This window comes from Calonectris borealis, chromosome 7 (assembly GCF_964195595.1).
Source record: "Calonectris borealis chromosome 7, bCalBor7.hap1.2, whole genome shotgun sequence".
Lineage (NCBI taxonomy): Eukaryota > Metazoa > Chordata > Aves > Procellariiformes > Procellariidae > Calonectris > Calonectris borealis.
Genome location: NC_134318.1, coordinates 2,476,551 through 2,494,238, shown reverse-complemented (window position 1 = coordinate 2,494,238; position 17,688 = coordinate 2,476,551). Strand labels below are relative to the sequence as shown.

Here is a 17,688-nt window from a genome sequence, read left to right as displayed (position 1 = left end):
GTCTCTCTGCCCCCCTGTCCTGCTCCCTCGCCCTGCCTGTGCCAGTCCGTCCCTCTGTCCTCCTCCCTGCCCTTCTTCTTCTCCCTCTGCCCCTCTCCCCTGCTGCCGATCACTGTTTTTCTTCCCGCACCCCGCCGTCCCCTGCCCTCCACCTCGTTCCCGCTCTGCCCCTCTGCCGGCTCCTCACCAGTACTTTTCCTTCCTCCACTCCCCGCCCAGCTCCCCCCGTTCTCCTCGTCGCTCTGTCTGTGTCCCCTCCCTCTCCGGCCACCCCACCGCCCTGCCCCACCCCTCTCTGCCGCTCTGTCCCTCTCCCCTCCTCCTCCCGGCTCCACCGGGGCTCCGGGGTGCAGAGCAGCCCCAGGGAGGCGGCCATGGAGCCGGTGAGGGGGCGGGGCCGGGCTGGGGGACGGTGTCCCCGCAGGGTCAGACAGCAGGAAGGCGTGCCCCGGGGCATGCCGGGAGCTGTAGTGCTGGGGCACGGGGCTGCCAGGGGGCCATGTTGGTTCCCAGGGCATGCCGGGAGCTGTAGTGCTGGGGCACGGGGCTGCCAGGGGGCCATGTTGGTTCCCAGGGCATGCCGGGAGCTGTAGTGCTGGGGCACGGGGCTGCCAGGTGGCCATGTTGGTTCCCAGGGCATGCCGGGAGCTGTAGTGCTGGGGCATGGGGCTGCCAGGGGGCCATGTTGGTTCCCAGGGCATGCTGGGAGCTGTAGTGCTGGGGCACGGGGCCGCCAGGGGGCCATGTTGGTTCCCAGGGCATGCCGGGAGCTGTAGTGCTGGGGCACGGGGCTGCCCGGTGGCCATGTTGGTTCCCAGGGCATGCCGGGAGCTGTAGTGCTGGGGCATGGGGCTGCCAGGCGGCCATGTTGGTTCCCAGGGCATGCCGGGAGCTGTAGTGCTGGGGCATGGGGCTGCCAGGCGGCCATGTTGGTTCCCAGGGCATGCCAGGAGCTGTCATTTCCCCACACTCAGGGTCCCGGCAGCCATGTTGGTCTCGGGAGGCGCAGCCTCTGCTCCAGCTGCGTCTCGGCTGAGGTGAGGGCTGGGGCCGCGCGGGGGTGGTGGGGGAGAGCTCCAAACCGCCCGGTGCGATGGGCTCCCGGTCAGCTGGAGCCAGGCCTGGCCGGGGCAGCCCTGGGAGTGATCCGAGAGCTGGGGAGGGGAAGGAGATGGAGACAGAACCCCCTGGGCACAGGCACTGGGCACCCCGACTCCCAGAACCCCCCTGAGCCGCCCTGGCCCGGCTCACCCCCTACAGCTGCCCCGGCCCCAGCACCTCCCCTGAGGCCTGGCCTGCAGCCCCAGGCCGCCCCACGGCCTGTCCTGGCAGCAGCGAGCTGGGCCTCGGGCACACTCGATCCTCCGTTAACGTGGGTGCTGTCAGCGCCAGCGCGGGGAAGGAGCGGTGCCTGCAGGAGCTCCTGCAGCTGGAGGGGCTGCAGCCTGGGGCCGGCTGCAGTAATCACGATTCTTTCCCTCTCCCAGAGGCTGCGCTGAGGGCTCGGTTGTCCGTTCCTCCCCCAGAGATGTCGTTGGCTGCATCTGGCTCAGGCTGAAGTTGAAGAGATTGGAAAAAGGTAAAGCGGCTGAAGAAGGACATGAAGGGGATCTGGCTGGAAGCTGCCCCCGGCTGCAGACAAGAGGCAGATGGCCTCTCCAAGTGAGGAAGGGTCCCTCTGAGTATTCCTCAGCCGACCAGATCTCCAGCGTGCACCATGGGGTCTGTGTGGATAGCCAAAAGTACGGTACAGCCATGTAGTGTGTGTGAGACTGTGTGTCTAGGAAGCTTCATATTGTAAGAGCTGAGAGAGGCAGAGACAGAAATGTCTGAGCTGTAACGTTCGTCTGGAAGCACCGAGAGCGGGAACTGCGGTGAGTCCTGGGCCCTGGGGCCGTGTCACCCCTCTTCTGCGTCCGGGTCCCTCCCTGTGCCTGTGCCCCCCCCCGCCTTTCCCTCACTGGTGTAACATTTTTGCTTCCCTGTACCTCTCTTCTTCTGTCTATTCTTGTATCCTGCTCCCTGTTCCTGCCTCTCTTTCCAAGCCCCTCTCTTTCTTTGCCATTCTACCCGCCCCTTTGTTTATTCTTGCTCTCCCTCTGCCCTGCTCCCTGCCCCTCTTTTTTTCTTCCTCTCCCTCAGTCCTGCAGCCCATTGCTGTTTTTTCGTTCGCTGCCTCTTTGTCCCGATCTGCATCCCTCTCTGTTTTTCACAATCTCTCTGGCCTCTTCCCTGTCCTGCTTCTTCTCTCTCTGCTTGTGTGTCCCACTCCCTCCTCTTTCTCTCTCCCACTTTCTCTCTCTCTCTCTCTCCCCCCAGTCCTGCTCACTGTCTCTGTTTTTTTTTTTTTCATTCTGTGTCCCACTGTCGCTGTCCTTCCTGTCCATCTCTTACTCTCGCTGTCCCTCACTGCTGCTCCCTGACCCCCTTTCTTTTTTAGTCTTCCTCCAGCTCTCCACAGGGCTCCTGATCCCTCTCTTTCTTTCTTCATCCCTCTGTGAGGCTCAAAATCCCGGCCTTTCTCTCTCTGTCGTTATTCTTGTGTGTCGCTCTGTCCTGCTCCCTGTCCCACCGTTTCTTGCTCTGTCCCTCTGTCCTGCTCCCTGACCCTATTCCTTTTTCACTCCCTCTCTGTCCTGCTGCCCACCCGAGATTATTTCTCCATCTCCTTCCTGCTCCCTGTCCTTATTTTTCTTTCTCTGTCCTGCTCCCTCTTTCTGCCTCTCTTCCTCTATCCCTGCTGCTTCTTTCTCCATCTCTGCCCAGATCCCTCTCCCTTTTACTTTCCTCTCACGCTTCCTCTGTCCTTTTTTTTCTTGTCCCCACCTTTTCTGTCCTGCGGCCCAGCGCTGTCTTTTCCTTCTCCACCTCTCTGTCCTGCTGCCCAACCCAGGCTTTTTTCCCCTCCATCTCTGTCCTGCTCCCTCTCTCTTGTTTTTCCCTGTCTTTCACTTTGTCCTGCCTCCCTGTTTCTGCCTTTCTCTGACAATCCGCGTCCTGCCCCTCTCCTTGTCTTTCTCCCTTTGCCCCCATCCTTCATCCTGTTTGTCGTTTTTCTCTATCCCTCTGTCCCTGCTGCTTCTTTCTCCACCTCTGTCCTGCTCCTGGACCCTTTTTTCCTCCCGCTGTGCCTCTGCCCTGCTTCCTCTCTCATCTTTCCTGTCTTTATTTCTCTGTCGCACTGCCTTGCTGTACCCCATCCAGCTGGCTCTCTCTTTTTTCTCTTCTCTCTTCCTCTGTCCTGCTTCTCGGCCTTTCTTTCCTCTCCTTCCATCTCTACCCTCCAGGCCATTGCTGCTATTTTTCCCCTTGGTCTCTTTGTCCGGATCTGACCCTCTCTTTGTTTCTTAGTCTTTTCCGTCCTGTTCACTGTCCTTCTTTTTCTCTCTCTGTCTGTATGTCCCGTTCCCTGTCCCTGCCTTTCTCTATCCCTCCTTCCTTCTTCTTCTTCTCCCCCCACTTTCTCTGTCCCTCCGTGCTGCTCCCCAACCCTACTTTTTCTTCTTCCATCTCTCTGTAAGACTCCTTGTCCCTGTTTTGCTTGATTTGTCTATCTCTCTGGCCTTTTCCCTGCACCTTTCTTTCTCTCTCAGCTCCTCAGTCTTTTCCCTCATCTTATTTTTCTCTTTCTAGTCCTCCTCCCCAGCAGCTTAACCTGAATGACCAGGCGTCCCTGTGCTCTGGTATTTACCCGTGTTGTGGTTTAACCTGGCAGGCAGCTAAACGGCACACAGCCGGTTGCTCACTCCCTGCAGTGGGATGGGGGAGAGAAGCAGAAAAAAAGCTAAAACTCGTGGGTTGAGATAAAGACAATTTAATAGGACAGAAAAGGAAGGGAAAAATCATAATAATAATGATAAAAGAATATACAAAACAAGTGACGCACAATGCAATTGCTCACCACCCACTGAGCGATGCCCAGCCAGCTCCCCCCGGCCAACCTCCCCATTTTTTTGTTCAGCATGACATCATATGGTATGGAATATCCCTTTGGCCAGTTTGGGTGAGCTGTGCTGGCTGTGTCCCCTCCCAACTTCTTGCGCACTTCCAGCCTCCTCACTGGGAGGGCAGTATGAGAAGCTGAAAAGTCCTTGAGCTAGTGTAAGCACTGCTCAGCAACAACTAAAACATCGGTGTGTTATGAACATTCTTCTCATCCTAAATCCAAAACACAGCACTATACCAGCTACGAGGAAGAGGTTAGCTCTTTCCCAGCCAAAACCAGGACAACCTAGCATTGCCCTAAGGAAGATCTGTGTCTTTAGGGCTAGGGATCATTTGGGAGCCGATCTCCTTATGTAGACGGTGGAGCTAGGCGTAGTTAAAGCAGAGGTGGTTCTCAGCTGGTGCTCTGTGCATCTTGTTGAAAGAGCAGGCTGTGGGCCTTATTTTGAAGGAAGGTCTCTTGTTCTGCGCTTATTGCTCCTAGGGAGTGTGTTGGGGACTGCAGGGACGGGTGGGGCCTGCTGTGATTCCTGTAAATGTGAACTGGACTTCTCCTAATGGACTTGAATGAAACCAGACTGACTGCCTGTGGTTTTCTTCCCCAGCTCCAATTCCAACCTGCGTGCTTGGCACTAATAAACAAGAGACCCTGAGCTAGTTTCCAGATGTCAGTGGCTGCCTGTTCACAGAGAACATCGCTTCCTCAGGTAACGGTGCAGTTGGCCTGTGATCAGAGATGTGTACTTGCATGATGGGGCTTTCATGAACATTTTCTGGTCTTGCCACTTCAAAGCCCTTCTTTTTTCTGGAGATTTTTAAGACAGCATTTCTTATTCTGGGGTTCAGACTGGAGTTGGACTTAAGGTTGAACGGCTGAGATAATGGGCTCCGTAAAACGTGAGAGCGTGCTGCATTTTTGCTGTTGTTTTCTAACACTATCTGAACTTTGGTAAGCAAGAGGAAGAGTGGTTGAAAGAGCCTGTTCTTTGAGAGTAACTGTGCCTGTAGCGTGCCTGTCTTTGTATGGTGAAGGTTTCCTACCTGCAGTATGATTTTGCTGGGCTGTGAGGCTGTATTGGAGTAGCAGAGGTAAGAAGTGTCATCTTTAAAGGTAATGAAGCTGTAGCAAAACAAGCCGGACAAGCTAGTTTCTTCCTAGAATGCTGCCTGACAAAAATAGTGGCAAGTAAAGGCACTTGCAGTTGGCTTTTTTATGCGGTCTTCATACGGAGCTTTGGGTATTGATTGATTTCTGGGAAGCAAGACAACAGTGAGGAAAGAAAAGCGGGGCTTGTCTAAATGGCTTCTTCGCCGTAGGCAGGGTTCGAGCCTTTGCGCTAGAACAGGTCTTTACGACAGTTTAGGAACACAGAAGATGAGCTGACTGTAAGGAGAGTTTCAGCAGAAGTAAGGCTCAGTTTGCTAAATTGGCTCCTCTTTGTGTGGATGCAAATAAGAGATGACTTGGCAGTGTTTACATCTCAAGTGCGTACCGGTGTGTTAATGCAGGCCGTCGAGGTCTTTTCAGGGGTACCTCTGGACTGCAGGTCGTGTGCCTGAGTGGTACCGAGTCCCAGGATGAGCCAGCTCCTGCCGACAGTTTTATCTCCTGGAGATACATTTCATTTGGCCTCATTATTTTCTCAGCTAAATCTATCCGAGTCTTACAGATAGACTATAGATAGATACAGTCTTGGGATCGTGACGATGTAGTTCGAGGGCTCAAGTGGCAATGTTTGATTTGCCATCACTTTGCCAAGGCAAAGCCCATTGCAGGATAATGGTCCCACAAAAAGCCTGGGACTGCAGTCTTCTCAGTAGTCTTCTGTAGCCTTCACGCTGCCAGGCCGTTGATACCGTTTCATCAGAAGCAAAAATCACCCTAGTCCTGGGATGTCTTTCCTGCCCTCTCTAGACGGAATAATCCCTGGTCATTCATGAACTGGTCATGCTCTACCTTCAACCTAGGCAGGTTATTTTCCCTCATTCCCATCTTTTTCTGAAGTAAACATCACAGTTGCTATAATCATGAAAAAGGTGAATTTTTTTCTTCCTTGTACAAATATTACTTTATATAATAGTTTCTTCATTTCTCTGTTCTGTGTTGGTAGCTCTGAGCATTTAATCTGGTCTACCTGAGCCTCCTGAACCCCGAAGCAGTGTTCTGAAAGAGGCCTTATTAGGGATTTCTTCAACGCTGTTAAAATAAAAGCTGCTTGCTCTGCTTTAAATCGGGGTGATGGAAAAGGCCGCTCTGGTTTTTGAGTCCTTTTTTCCCTTCGCTTTTTAGATGGGCAGAGGACACTTCTGTGGGGCTTTCTCTTTGCGTGCGTCCTGGTGCTTCTCTCGCCAGCTTTCTTTGGCAAACGCGGGCTATTGCTTAAAACTTCCATCAGAGGTGGATGCCTGTCACACGACAAGGGTTCTTTGGGTATCGGATGATAAAACACCAACAGTCTACGGACCAAGTCTGTTCAAACGTATTATAATAATATAAGTTGACAATCAATATCATTGAGCCTGAGTAGAGCGCAAGCAATCTAAGCATGAGCGAAAGAGAGAAGGGGAAATCTCACTTGCCGTGTAGGCGAGGTACAACACCGTTAACGATTAATCTTAGCCACTGATGAGCAACAGTTGGGGAAATTGTGGACCTGTCGTGTTCTCCTTCATAACATAAGGACATCTCCTTCTCCAGGCAGCACCCCTGGACCAGCTGAGAGCTACCCCGAGTTGGTGTTGGGGCACCTTATTTTTGGGATTGCACCTTCTCTGTTCAGTTGTATGCCTGACAAGTTGATGTAGGCATGTCCTTTACATGCAAAGCTGGACGTGTCTCAGAAGGGTTGGTGATCCGCAAGTAGTTGTACGCGGTTGGTCACAGGTTTCTGTGTGCGAGGGGCTCCGTGCAGCTGTGTGAGCAGCGCAAGCACGCTCTGTTAGCGCTTTCCACTGTCCCCTGCCATACCTGAGGCCAGGAGCGTCTCGCCACACTCCACCCCTTGTGGCGTGGGTAACGGCGTGATCCAGTGGTTGGGGTAACAGCCCTGCAGAGTGAGGGTGCGAGCCTCTCTTGCCTCTACACGTGCGAAATGGCTGGGCGGTGAACGGAGAGGTGGTGGAGGAGGAGGAGGACTTTCCCAAGCGGGGGACAAATGCGAGATTAATCGCTATTGGTGAGTTCGATCGTTTGGTTCTATGATATATGGCAACTCAAAGCTTAATCACAATCCAAACAACTTAGTAATGGGATAAAGAATATTACAATAATAAGAGGTTTTGTTACTATTTGTTGCAAATCTAAGGGTGGTATCCAACTAAAGAGGTCAGAAAGTGAAACTCCACCAGGAGATACTGCGATTTGATGTAATGTTTGTAAGTGTTTGGAAATGGCACGGACATTGTGAGATTTGTTACCTTTGGTATGAATCAATGCTCTTGTTGCAGGTTAAGCATATCAGGTACTAGATGATTTTGTCCTAGTATCACAGCTAAAGAAGAATTTTCCTGTTGCAAGGCTAAAGTGGCATCTACTGTGCAATTGTCTGTGGGTTCCATGGTAGCAGATAGATTTTTAAGAGCTCTTTCTAGTTCATTTACCCCGAGTTTGGGAATTAAGGTTCTGATTAAACATCTCCATCTGGAATCATGGGGGTTCCTCATATACTGGGGTGAAGAGGTGGAGTCTCAGATCTACGCATGCGGCAGAGGCTGCGTTAACTCCCCCACCTCCCACTGCAGGAATGACCACAGGCAGAGGCGCTGTGAAACGACATCAAACCTTTAATGAATTAAGAAAGAAACAGAGATATGGGAGAGGGCTGGGACTGGTATGGGCGGGTGCAGGTCGCATGTCGCAGGGATCCGTGCTCCACACCTTCTCTATCAGTCTATCAACAGCGGTCAGGGGGGCGTGGAGCACTTTGTCCCGCGGCGTCCCTCAGGGTTCTGGCTCGCTTGGTGGGCACGTTGTTGCTGTCGGATGCCCTCTGCTTGCTGCTGCCCGCTTGCTGCCTGCTGCTGCCTGCCACTGCACTGTCCCCATCCGGCTTCCCCTCCCACGGGGTTTTTGAATGTTTTACCAACTGGCGCACCACCATCTCCTTCCTCTTCTTGGGTGGCATGTTGTCCCACGGGAAGGTCTCTTGTGTCTTGGGGGTGCCAGCTGGCGCGGGGCGCTTGACCTGCTGGCCGCCCGCCTTGCCCGATCTGGGCACCACCCGGCAGGAGACGACGCCCGGCGACAGTGGCGAGCGGGTTGAACCCACCCGGGGCTGCCTCCGCAGTGCCTCCTCCACCGGTTGGGCCATGTGGGGTGGGTGGCACCAGGGGGCAGCCGGGGGGCTGGGCAGGGGACTCAGCAGTGGGATCCACAGGGGGCTCTCCAGAGGACCCTTCAGGGGATCCTTCCAGGGACTCTCCACAGGACTGTCCTCTGGAGAACTCTCCAGAGAAGTATCCTCAGAAGTCTCCAAGGGACTCACCGTCAGCCAGGCGGGGAGGTCTGCTGCCACCCCACCCTGCTTCCCCTTGGGGTCCTGCAAGGGGGAGGCCGCCACCCCCCAGAAGGTGTCGGCGTCCCCCAGCATTGCCGCTGCCAGGCAGTCCTTGGGGCAGTTGCCCTCTGCCCCGTACTCCAAGAAGTCAGGGACTTCATTGAAGGAGGCAGTGCTGGCAAGGCAGTTGGGGTCATCGGGGAAGGTGTTTTCACTGTCCACCAGCATTGCTGCTGCCACTTGCTCCTTGTTGCAGCTGCCCTCTGCCCTGTACTCCAAGAGGTAGGGGAGCTTGTTAAGGATCAAGCTTGTTAAGGTCAAGTTGGGGACATCGGGGACATCGGGGACGGCATCCTCGCCATCCCCCATCCCCGCCACCACCTCTGGCTTCTTGGGGCAGCTGCCCTCCACCACATACTTGGAGAGATCAGGGAGCTCATCGAGGACCTCGGCGGTCAAGTGGGGGCCATTGGCGGTCAAGATGGTGTCCTCGCTGTCCCCTAGCCGTGCCACCACTGCTTGGTCCTGGGGACAGTCACTGTCCGCCACATGCTCCGAGAAGTCGTGGAGCTCATTGAGGAAAGTGGTGCTGGCAAGGCTGTTGGGAAATCAAGGACATCAGGGACGGTGTCCTTGCTGTCCCCCAGACCTGCCGCCACTGCTGGCTTCTTGGGGCAGCCGCCCGTGGCCACGTACTCGGAGAGGTTGGGGAGCTCATTGAGGAAGGCAGTCAAGTCGGGGACATTGGGGGTGGTGTCCTCGCTGTCCCCCAGCCCTACCACCACTGCTGGCTCCTTGGGGCAGCCGCCCTCCACCACATACTCGGAGAGGTCAGGGAGCTTGTGGAGGAAGGCGGTCAAGCTGGGGCTGTCGGGGCCATCAGGAATGGTGTCCTCGCCGTCCGTGGTGTCGAGCCAGTGGACCGTATGCTTCACGGTGGTGTCCTCTGCCTGCTCAGGAAGGGCCTCGGCAAAGGTGACTGGCCCCTGCTCGGGCAGATCTGCGGGCTTCCCCAGGGCTGCTGGGGTGGTCACCGCTGCTGAAAAAGCAAACAAACAAAGCCAACGCGACCCCGGGGCGATGCAAGCTTTCCTCAGCTTGGCCGCCCACCTGCGGGCTCTGCCAGCCCCCAAAACTCACCTTTGGGCTTTGTCATGGTTCTGCTGGTGGGTGGAGCCAGGGCTGGCTGGTGGGGGCTGGCAGCAGGGACACTGTCCTCAATGGCTGCTGTGTCCTTCTTAAAGGCCTCCGACGGCTTCTGGGCGCTGCCGGGCAGGTTTTCCGTGCTATTTCTGTATTTGATACCCAAGGGATTTCTTCCCTCTGCCTCTGTTTCTGTGCAGGCACGTGCATGAAGCAGGGGTGTTTCTCTGTGCCGTAACTGGGACTGATGACAGCTGGGTGGTGGGAAGATGTGCAATCACAGAAGAAGCTTCCTGCAGCTGCCCTGCCATGTCCTTCAGGATAAAACAGCTCTTCTGGTCGTTTGCTGCCTTTGAGAGCAGCTGAGTGCATGGGAAGGTGTGGGGTTCCTCCTCCCTGCGGTCGGCACTGGTCCTTACTGGTTAGCCTCCCCCGGCAGCCAGTGCTGTACGTCCCTGTCAGTTGTTAGGCAAACATCTGCAGCTGGAATGTGTGGCGTGTTCCTCTGATTCGTCCATTCTCCACCTTGCATGGCAACACGTTTAAAATACTGAAATGTGCTCTTTTTATTGCTGCTAACATTCAAAAATGTTGCTTTGGTCTGGTCAGCAAGGTATTTGGAAAACATCACTGTCGCATTCTGAGAATAAAGTAGGCTCCCATCCTTCCCCCTACCCCCCAAACTGTGTAGGATCCAGACCTTTTCCCCCTACCCCGCTGTGTGTAGCCTGGCTTCGTTCGTTTTGCTGCCTCAGACCAAGAATACAGCAAACAGCTGAGATGCGTGCTGTGTGCTCCAGGCCAAAGAAAGTTTCAAATGGTCCCAGCTTATTTTATGCAGCCATGCAGCATGGTACATTTTGTAAGGAACACTGGGATGATGTATCAGAAGTTACTGAAAATGAGATGATCCTCCTTTTATGGTGTTTTATTTTCAGTGCCTGGTTTGGGAAAGAATATACTCAAATATTCTACAATACAGATCTACTAGAGAAAAATGAGTGCAAGGCAAAGTCATAATTCTGAAATTCATGCTGCATTTGTTGCTAAATGTATGTTTTGATTTCATTCAAACTAGAAAGTAAACGAAGGTTGTATACCTGCAAAAGAATTTGAATAGCTGTCTTTGTTTCCCAGAGCGAGCATACAAGCACCGGGGAGCAGTTTGCAGGATCAGAACTTCAGCCTGCTCTGGGTGATAAACCCTCAGGAGAGGAAAGAGAAACCCCACTTTTTTAAATACAGCTCTACTTCTCTTAGTATTTCTTCTTGTTAGATTGTGCTGCCAGTCAGAGTCTAAGCTCGTGATTGAACTGTTAAAAAATCAAGTTATTTAAGGATTATTTACTGTATTAAATCCTCTTACAAGCAGTGCATTCTATTGCCCTGTGGATAGTATAATGGCATGACTGGCATGACTGGTAATTTTCCTTTTCTTTTCTAGTAGAAGGATGCATTTATGAAGGCAAAGCCAGGGTACGAGTGGTGCCCCACAACAAACCAACCTGTGAAAACCCAGACATCCACTGCTACAAACAGGAAAAAGCTATGGGCCTTTGCTTCAGACTCTGCAAAAGATTGACCAAGCCTGAGGAAAGCGACAAAAAGTGAAGAAATGCCACAGCGTAACTTCGGGATGGCAGGTGAGATTTCCATCCTTGTTCCTCAGATGTACCAGCCTCGTTTGGTTTGAGGATGCGGCGTTGGAATCGAACTGCAAGACCAGTTTTCTTGACTGCACATGGTACTGTAGTGCTGATACCTTTCACGTCCCAAATTAAGTTGCCAATTAAGACTCTAGTTAAGCCTCTGCATAAGAACCTGAAGTTCTGTAGTGCTTTCAAGAGTCAAGTCCAGATATGTGGCATATCATAACCCATACCCCATTTGGGGTCCAGAGTGGATTGATTTTTAATTCAGGCTTATCCGTTGTTAGAGATTTTCATTTTCTAGTCCAAAAGGAAAATGCTGAGTGCATGCATTCTTTTTCCCTTTCATAGAGTGTTGTACTATGTTTAGTAATTTGCTGTTTATAATTATAAAAATATAGTTTATGGGTGTTTATGAAGCTGGAGGTGTTAACGTTCTTGTGCATGAATGTACCAGTGGAGCTAACTTTCTGTATTTAAATCAAGCGAAGCACAACTTAATTTCACTTAGAATGTGCTCTTTTGCCCATTATACCTTGGAAGGGTGGATTCAACCTTTTAAACATTAAAAAAGAAAGAAAAAAAATCACATCTGTGAATAAGTGTAGGTGGAGCACCTGAACTGGTGATAATCTCTCACTGATATCCACAAATAGCAGAACTGTTGCAATCCTGACCTTGAAATACAGAGACATGAATGTTAAATACTGGCAGCCTAAGTACCTAACAGTCAAGGTAGAAAATAATTTTTCCCCCACCAGTCTTTTTTCTTTTTTGCGTTTTAAAGTTTCTAATTTTATAAATACTGATATACTTGAAACTTTGTCATACCTTACCTGGTTTATGACAGGTGTGCAGCAGATAGGACTTTTCTGCTTAGAGAGATTGCGAGCTGGAGAGTGGAAAATGGTTTTATGGAACAAGCGTGAAAGGATAAAACGGGATAAAAAGGCTTGTATAACTTTTTACCAGTTGAGTGGTACGAAAATTCCTGTAATTAAATTCCTTCTGGCTATGAAGGAACAGTGAAATGTTATCAAAATGAAGTTCTAAAAATCTCAAGCCCCTTCATCCCGTTCTGCTATCAGAGGAATAACTCTTATGCTCCTTAAGGTTTATTGACTTAACAGGAAGAGCAAGTGGGAGGTCTTGGTCTGTCTGGCTGCTGTCCCCCACTGCTCCTGCTGGGATATCCAGCTGTAGAGCTTCTGAGTACAGGGAGATCTTGAATCAACACCTGTCAAAGCAGAGGACAGAGAACTTAGGAATTAATGAGAAACTAATCTAACCCACTGTTTTATCTACAGAGCCATTCATCACACAGGCCATCTCTCGCCTTTATTTTTGGCATTCCAGCAGTAAGCACGCCACTTTTAAGTTTCTCATGTTGACCTCCCATTGTGTCAAGAACCTGAGGTGTGGCACCAGCATTGGGCTTCTGACCTGCAGACCCACTGGTGGTGGCCTTGCTCATCCAGCCAGGAAGTTGTAACTGAGCATGTTTTTCTCATGGCACGGTTCACCTGTGAGATGTTAGGGCGTAAGGCAAAGACAACTGCTGTTTGCAGGTGAACGTGACCATTGCAGCACCTGCCCTCCAGCTACAGAGCTAAGTGGGCCACAGCTTTCCTATACGAATGTGCAAGGTTCCCAACACTTTCACATTTCTGCATGAGGAGAAAAGCATCTGGGCCAAAAAGCTTTTTAGTGAGGCAAAGGGTGGAAAAAAGACACTTCCTAGAATCGCCAATATCCTGATAGAGATGCAATTTTTGTTTTTAGAAAGAAGCTTCATTCTGCACCCAGGTGAAGGTTAGTTGAAACTGGTACCTGCTGGCCTTCATTCTGCTTAGTTCTTCCTCAGTTCGTTCTTTCCTCTGATTGAAAAATTGCAGTGATGAACAAGCCAGCCTGCTGAGTTTCGAACCAGACCAATACTAACAAAGTATGTCATTCCCAGGTGGTGAGATGGTTGTAAGCTGTTGAGAAAGTCACGAATCATCTCCCATTCTGCAAGTTCTAATTCTTGACTCTTTTCCCACTACTGTTGATTTTACTGTAACTTGCTTTAAAATAGCACTTAAAATTCGTAATTTTTCGTACCAGTAAGTTCTTGATGCCATAAGAGAAACGTTGTGCTGAGAAGGCACTATAAACACATGGCAGTGTTTGTATATATACATTTTGTCTTCCCTTAGATGAAGTTGTTTTGTAGTTTGAAACCTTAGTGAACGGATTTTTGGTTTTATCATGATCAGATGTCTAAGTGCTAGCCCTCTGCTTCAGCTGCAGCATAAGTACTCAAGTTGCTTAAGCACCAAATTAAACTTTCACTTTCCACTTAGCTGTCATTTTTTTCCTTCCTCTTAATTTTTGTATTTAAATAAACAGTTCAAGTATTTGCTTACTTGGGGAAAAAACAGTGCTATCTTTGTCCTGTTATGATAAGCTACCTCTCTGAAGGGCAGAAAGCTGAGACCACCAAGAAGATATTTAGAAGAGGGGAAAGAATTTGAGAGCCCTAAGTTGGATGTTCTTCAGCTGGCCAAAACTGAGGAGGGGGGAAAAGACCTACAGGTAGCTACAGGGAAGCACAGGAGAGCAGCTGGGAGCCAACAGTGTGATGTGGGATAAGAAAGTGCTGCACTGCAGTGTGTCAGGCAAAGTATTTTCAGGAACCGTAGGGAAGAGTGAATGCCACTGAACAGAGCACAGCTCATCTGACGTGGCTGCTCTGCTGGTCCTTCACGTACAAGAAAGATGAACTCCCCCCGGAATAACTGGAGAGGAGAGCTGCAGGGATTGCTGGGACATGGGAGATGGACATGCGTGATGACATCAGTTCATGATTTGCTTCGGCTAGAAAAGCAAGTGGAAGAAGAGTGGGGTGACTCCTGTAAATGCAGAAGAGGGAAATACCATTTAGGGAGAACAGTTGCTAAGCTTAAAGGTGTGGGCACCAGAAAAAATGTGTGCCACCTGGCCCTGAGTACATTGAGGCTGAAAACTGGAAGAAAACTCTTAATGCTTAGAAGATTTGGGTTCTGCAGCAGACTTCTAATGGAAATAAAGTAGAAAGCAACCAGCCAACCCCTTATTGCTTAATATGGAGTTTGTTAAGTTTATGATGGGCCTGGAGATCTCTTCCAATCTCTCCTTCCTCCAAATTAACTGCCTCTTCAGACATTGTCTTTCAAGATATGTGTTCCCTTTTCCTTTTCAATTGCTCTGATGTCCTCTTGTCTGAAGGACTGAACAGTTGCTGATCGAGTATTTTGATGGCAAAAAGTGCTATGCTGACAGGATCGCTTCACAATTGTGAATTGTGCTTAGGTACTTGCTGACCCTTCCCATTTTCTGTCTTCATTTCTTCAGTCACTTCTTGTTACTTGATCCTGCACTTCTGATAGTACCTTGTCTCTTTGTAGATGCTTAATACCTTTTGTTCCCTTTTTTATTTAAAAGTAAGAAGTTTAAAACCAAAAAACAAACAAAACCCCCCTACACACCTTCTACCTGTTCATCACAGTAAGGGAAAAAATTACTTCCAGTTGAACATTGGATTTGAAGCCGGATGCTCCTTAGGCCGTATTCTTAAGATAATGAGCCACTCTTCTATCCTTGAGATAGCGGATGAGCTTGGTTTATTCACACTGCTTTCCTCTGCTTCTGTTTACTTGCCTGGCCAGTGCCTGCGCGGTTCTGGCACAGAGGATCAAGTGCTTCCTGCTTCAGAGCTGTCAGGCTGGCACTTTTCACCACTAAATGCAGCTCTAAACGAAAGAATACTCTCTCTTCAATACTAAGAGAGTACTGAAAAAACCTACCCGTGTGTGTGTTAGCGTGAGATGCTGTCTGAGGGAGAACTTTTGGCAGCGTCTGTGGTATTGAATGAAACAGCACCAGTGAGTGTTCCCGTGAACTGGACCTTGATCATCTGTAGTGCTAAATCGTTTGGAGGTTTACAGGTACAGGTTTGGCCCATGTCAGCTGAAAAGCTCAACAAATTCCTCGGCACCGCTCACGAGTGGGAGTGGTCCCAGGGATTTCCCAGTGGGCATTTTGGATGAAGCTATTCTGCATCCAAATTTTGCACAACAAAATGCAACCAAATGGACAAGGGTAATTGTGCCAGTTGGCCTCCATTCCAGGGATGGTCTCGGGCACGGGTAATTTATTGTTGTAGAGAGAATTTTTGTATTGTTCAGTGAAAGGAAATTGGAAAACGTGAGTGCATGCTTAGTGAGACCTGGGGGAAGTTGCTTATCTTTGGTGTCTCATCATTACTGAAGTTGGTGTCTCAGCAATACAGCAAGGATAATGCTTCCCTGTCTCTCACACTGTGGCTGTTGTGCGAGGCATTTGGGCCACAGACTGTCTCCCTCTCTCTAGATGACACACTGTTAAACTGGGCCCCTGCATTGCTTCCAAGGCACTCCCCCAAACCCAGACAATTAGTCCTCATAATGATGAAGAGCAACCACTGTTCTGAGTGGAAAAGCCACTCCATGAGTAATGCAGTGCCAGTGTTCATTGCTTTCCCTTCTTGTCGTTTTCTGAGCTCCTGAGGTGCAGGAAGGCTGGAGGCGAGAAGGCGTCAGCATCAAATACTTGGAGAAAAACCTCTGTATCTGCATTTTACTTTCCTCAATTATATATTGTATTGGCAGGGCAACAAGTAGGCAGCAGCTTGCCTGGCCAGTGCCTGCGCGGTTCTGGCACAGAGGATCAAGTGCTTCATGCTTCAGAGTGAAGTGCCAGCCTGACTTTTTCTCCTACTGTACCTTTCCTGGTACCATCACCATCACATACTTTCCTGGGACTTACAAAACACTTTCCGTGTATTTGTACAGGCCTGTGGGACTTTGGCTGCTCTGCCCTCTTTTGTGGCTTTCTCTGCTCCTCTCTGATTATGCCTCTTAACTTACGTATGAGGGCTTGATGCCCTTCAGTATTTCTTCCCATTTGTCTTTCTCGGTATCTGTGGGTTTCTAAAATTTTTATTATTTGACACTCCTGTGCAGTGGACACCTGTTTTCCCTTTCCCGTGAATGAGCTGGGGCGCTTCCTTGTCCCTCTGTGTGCTCTTCCCCGCTCTCCTTGGGTAAACGGAGAGTCTCTGTTTCCTCCCAAGTCCACATGTTCCTTTGAGGCTTCTTAAGTTTCCCTGAAAGGCTTTCTCCTGCTGGCAGCGTGTGGTTTGAGATGCATCGCTCCCTTCCTTGTCACTCCTCTGTGCCCTGTCCGAAACAAGGGTAACATAGGGGTTTGGACAAGGTTTTGGAACAAGTGTTTTCTCATGGTTATTCCTCAGAGCATTGTCAATCATGAGGCATTCCCATCTCACTCTTCTTTAGAGCTGGCTTAGTCTCGGACATGAATTCCAGCTTTCCTTTCTTTTTAGTTTGGAATCAAACACCGCTGGGTACAAAAGAGGGGGTGCTGCTCCTGGCGAGAGCTGTTGATATCAAAGTCCCTTGTCTGATGATCGATGCAGTGAAGGTTCTGTGTACCCTCTGCCTCAACCCGAAGGCATGGACGTGGTGACAGAAATCCTGCCTTTTGCTGCTCTTGAGCTTTCGACTGGCCTCTCTGTGGAGTCTCTCTTCTGCCTCTGGCTCTTCTCTTCATTTTGTAATTGGTCTGCACGTGCGCCCTCCTGCCCTGGCTTGTGGGTTGCTGCTGATCCTCTCTCATTGCAGCTGTGAGCAGGTGCTGGAGACTTTTGCTGGAAGAGCAGAAACAGATGGAGTGGAGCGATTCAAACCCTCTTGGCTGGCCTGGGGAGTGGAACCTCGGTGGCGCTGAAGGTACGTAGTTCCTCAGGTTTGTGTGGACATGGCACTTGAAATCTTACTCAGGAGCTGGAGAGCTTGAAGTGGGATGAATTTGGTGTGGCTGAAATGCCTTTGGCTTTAGTGCTTTTTTTCTGCTGCGGCTTTGTGTTATCTTCTGGCCTCCTTAGAAGTCCTGAACCAGTGACTTCCAGTCCATGCTCAGAAGTTTTCTCTTTTGTGTGTGTGTGTGGTTTTTTTCAGGTGGCCTGTATGCAGCCGATCAGTGCCATGATCCGTCCTGCTTGTGAGCTTGACTTGGGAGTTCAGATACGTAGTGAGCTGTCTGTGTACTCCATGTAACTCATCTTGAATTCAGAAAGCAGCGCCACCCTTTTCATGAAAAGAAAAAAAAGAAAAAAGAAAAAAGAAAGGTAGTGCTTTCCAAGGACTAAAATTTACTTAGTTTTAGTGAGTAGGTAGGTGAACAGAGCACATACACTCCTTACCTGGTGTCCAGCTATTAATGCGAGGGGGTATTGCGGTGAGAACCTGCTAGATAATTATACTGGTTTTTTGCATTTTTACCATCTTTAATGAAAAAAACTACCAAAGGTATTAGCATAAACTGTATGCATTTGACATTGTTTTCTCGGTGGGGAAGTTCAAACCAGTGACTTG

At 50.2% G+C, this 17,688-nt stretch overlaps 1 long non-coding RNA gene across 2 annotated transcripts; it reads left to right on the top strand.

Moving 5' to 3' along the window:
* The first annotated feature begins 978 nt into the window (after positions 1 to 978).
* LOC142084557 (uncharacterized) lies at positions 979 to 17,009 on the top strand. Of its 2 annotated transcripts, none has more exons than XR_012674390.1 (3): positions 979 to 1,037; positions 11,029 to 11,227; positions 16,936 to 17,009. It is a non-coding gene; the product is annotated as an uncharacterized LOC142084557 (long non-coding RNA). The 2 variants fall into 2 exon arrangements; XR_012674391.1 differs by lacking the exon at positions 979 to 1,037 and adding an exon at positions 4,600 to 4,652.
* Positions 17,010 to 17,688: the final 679 nt, after the last annotated feature.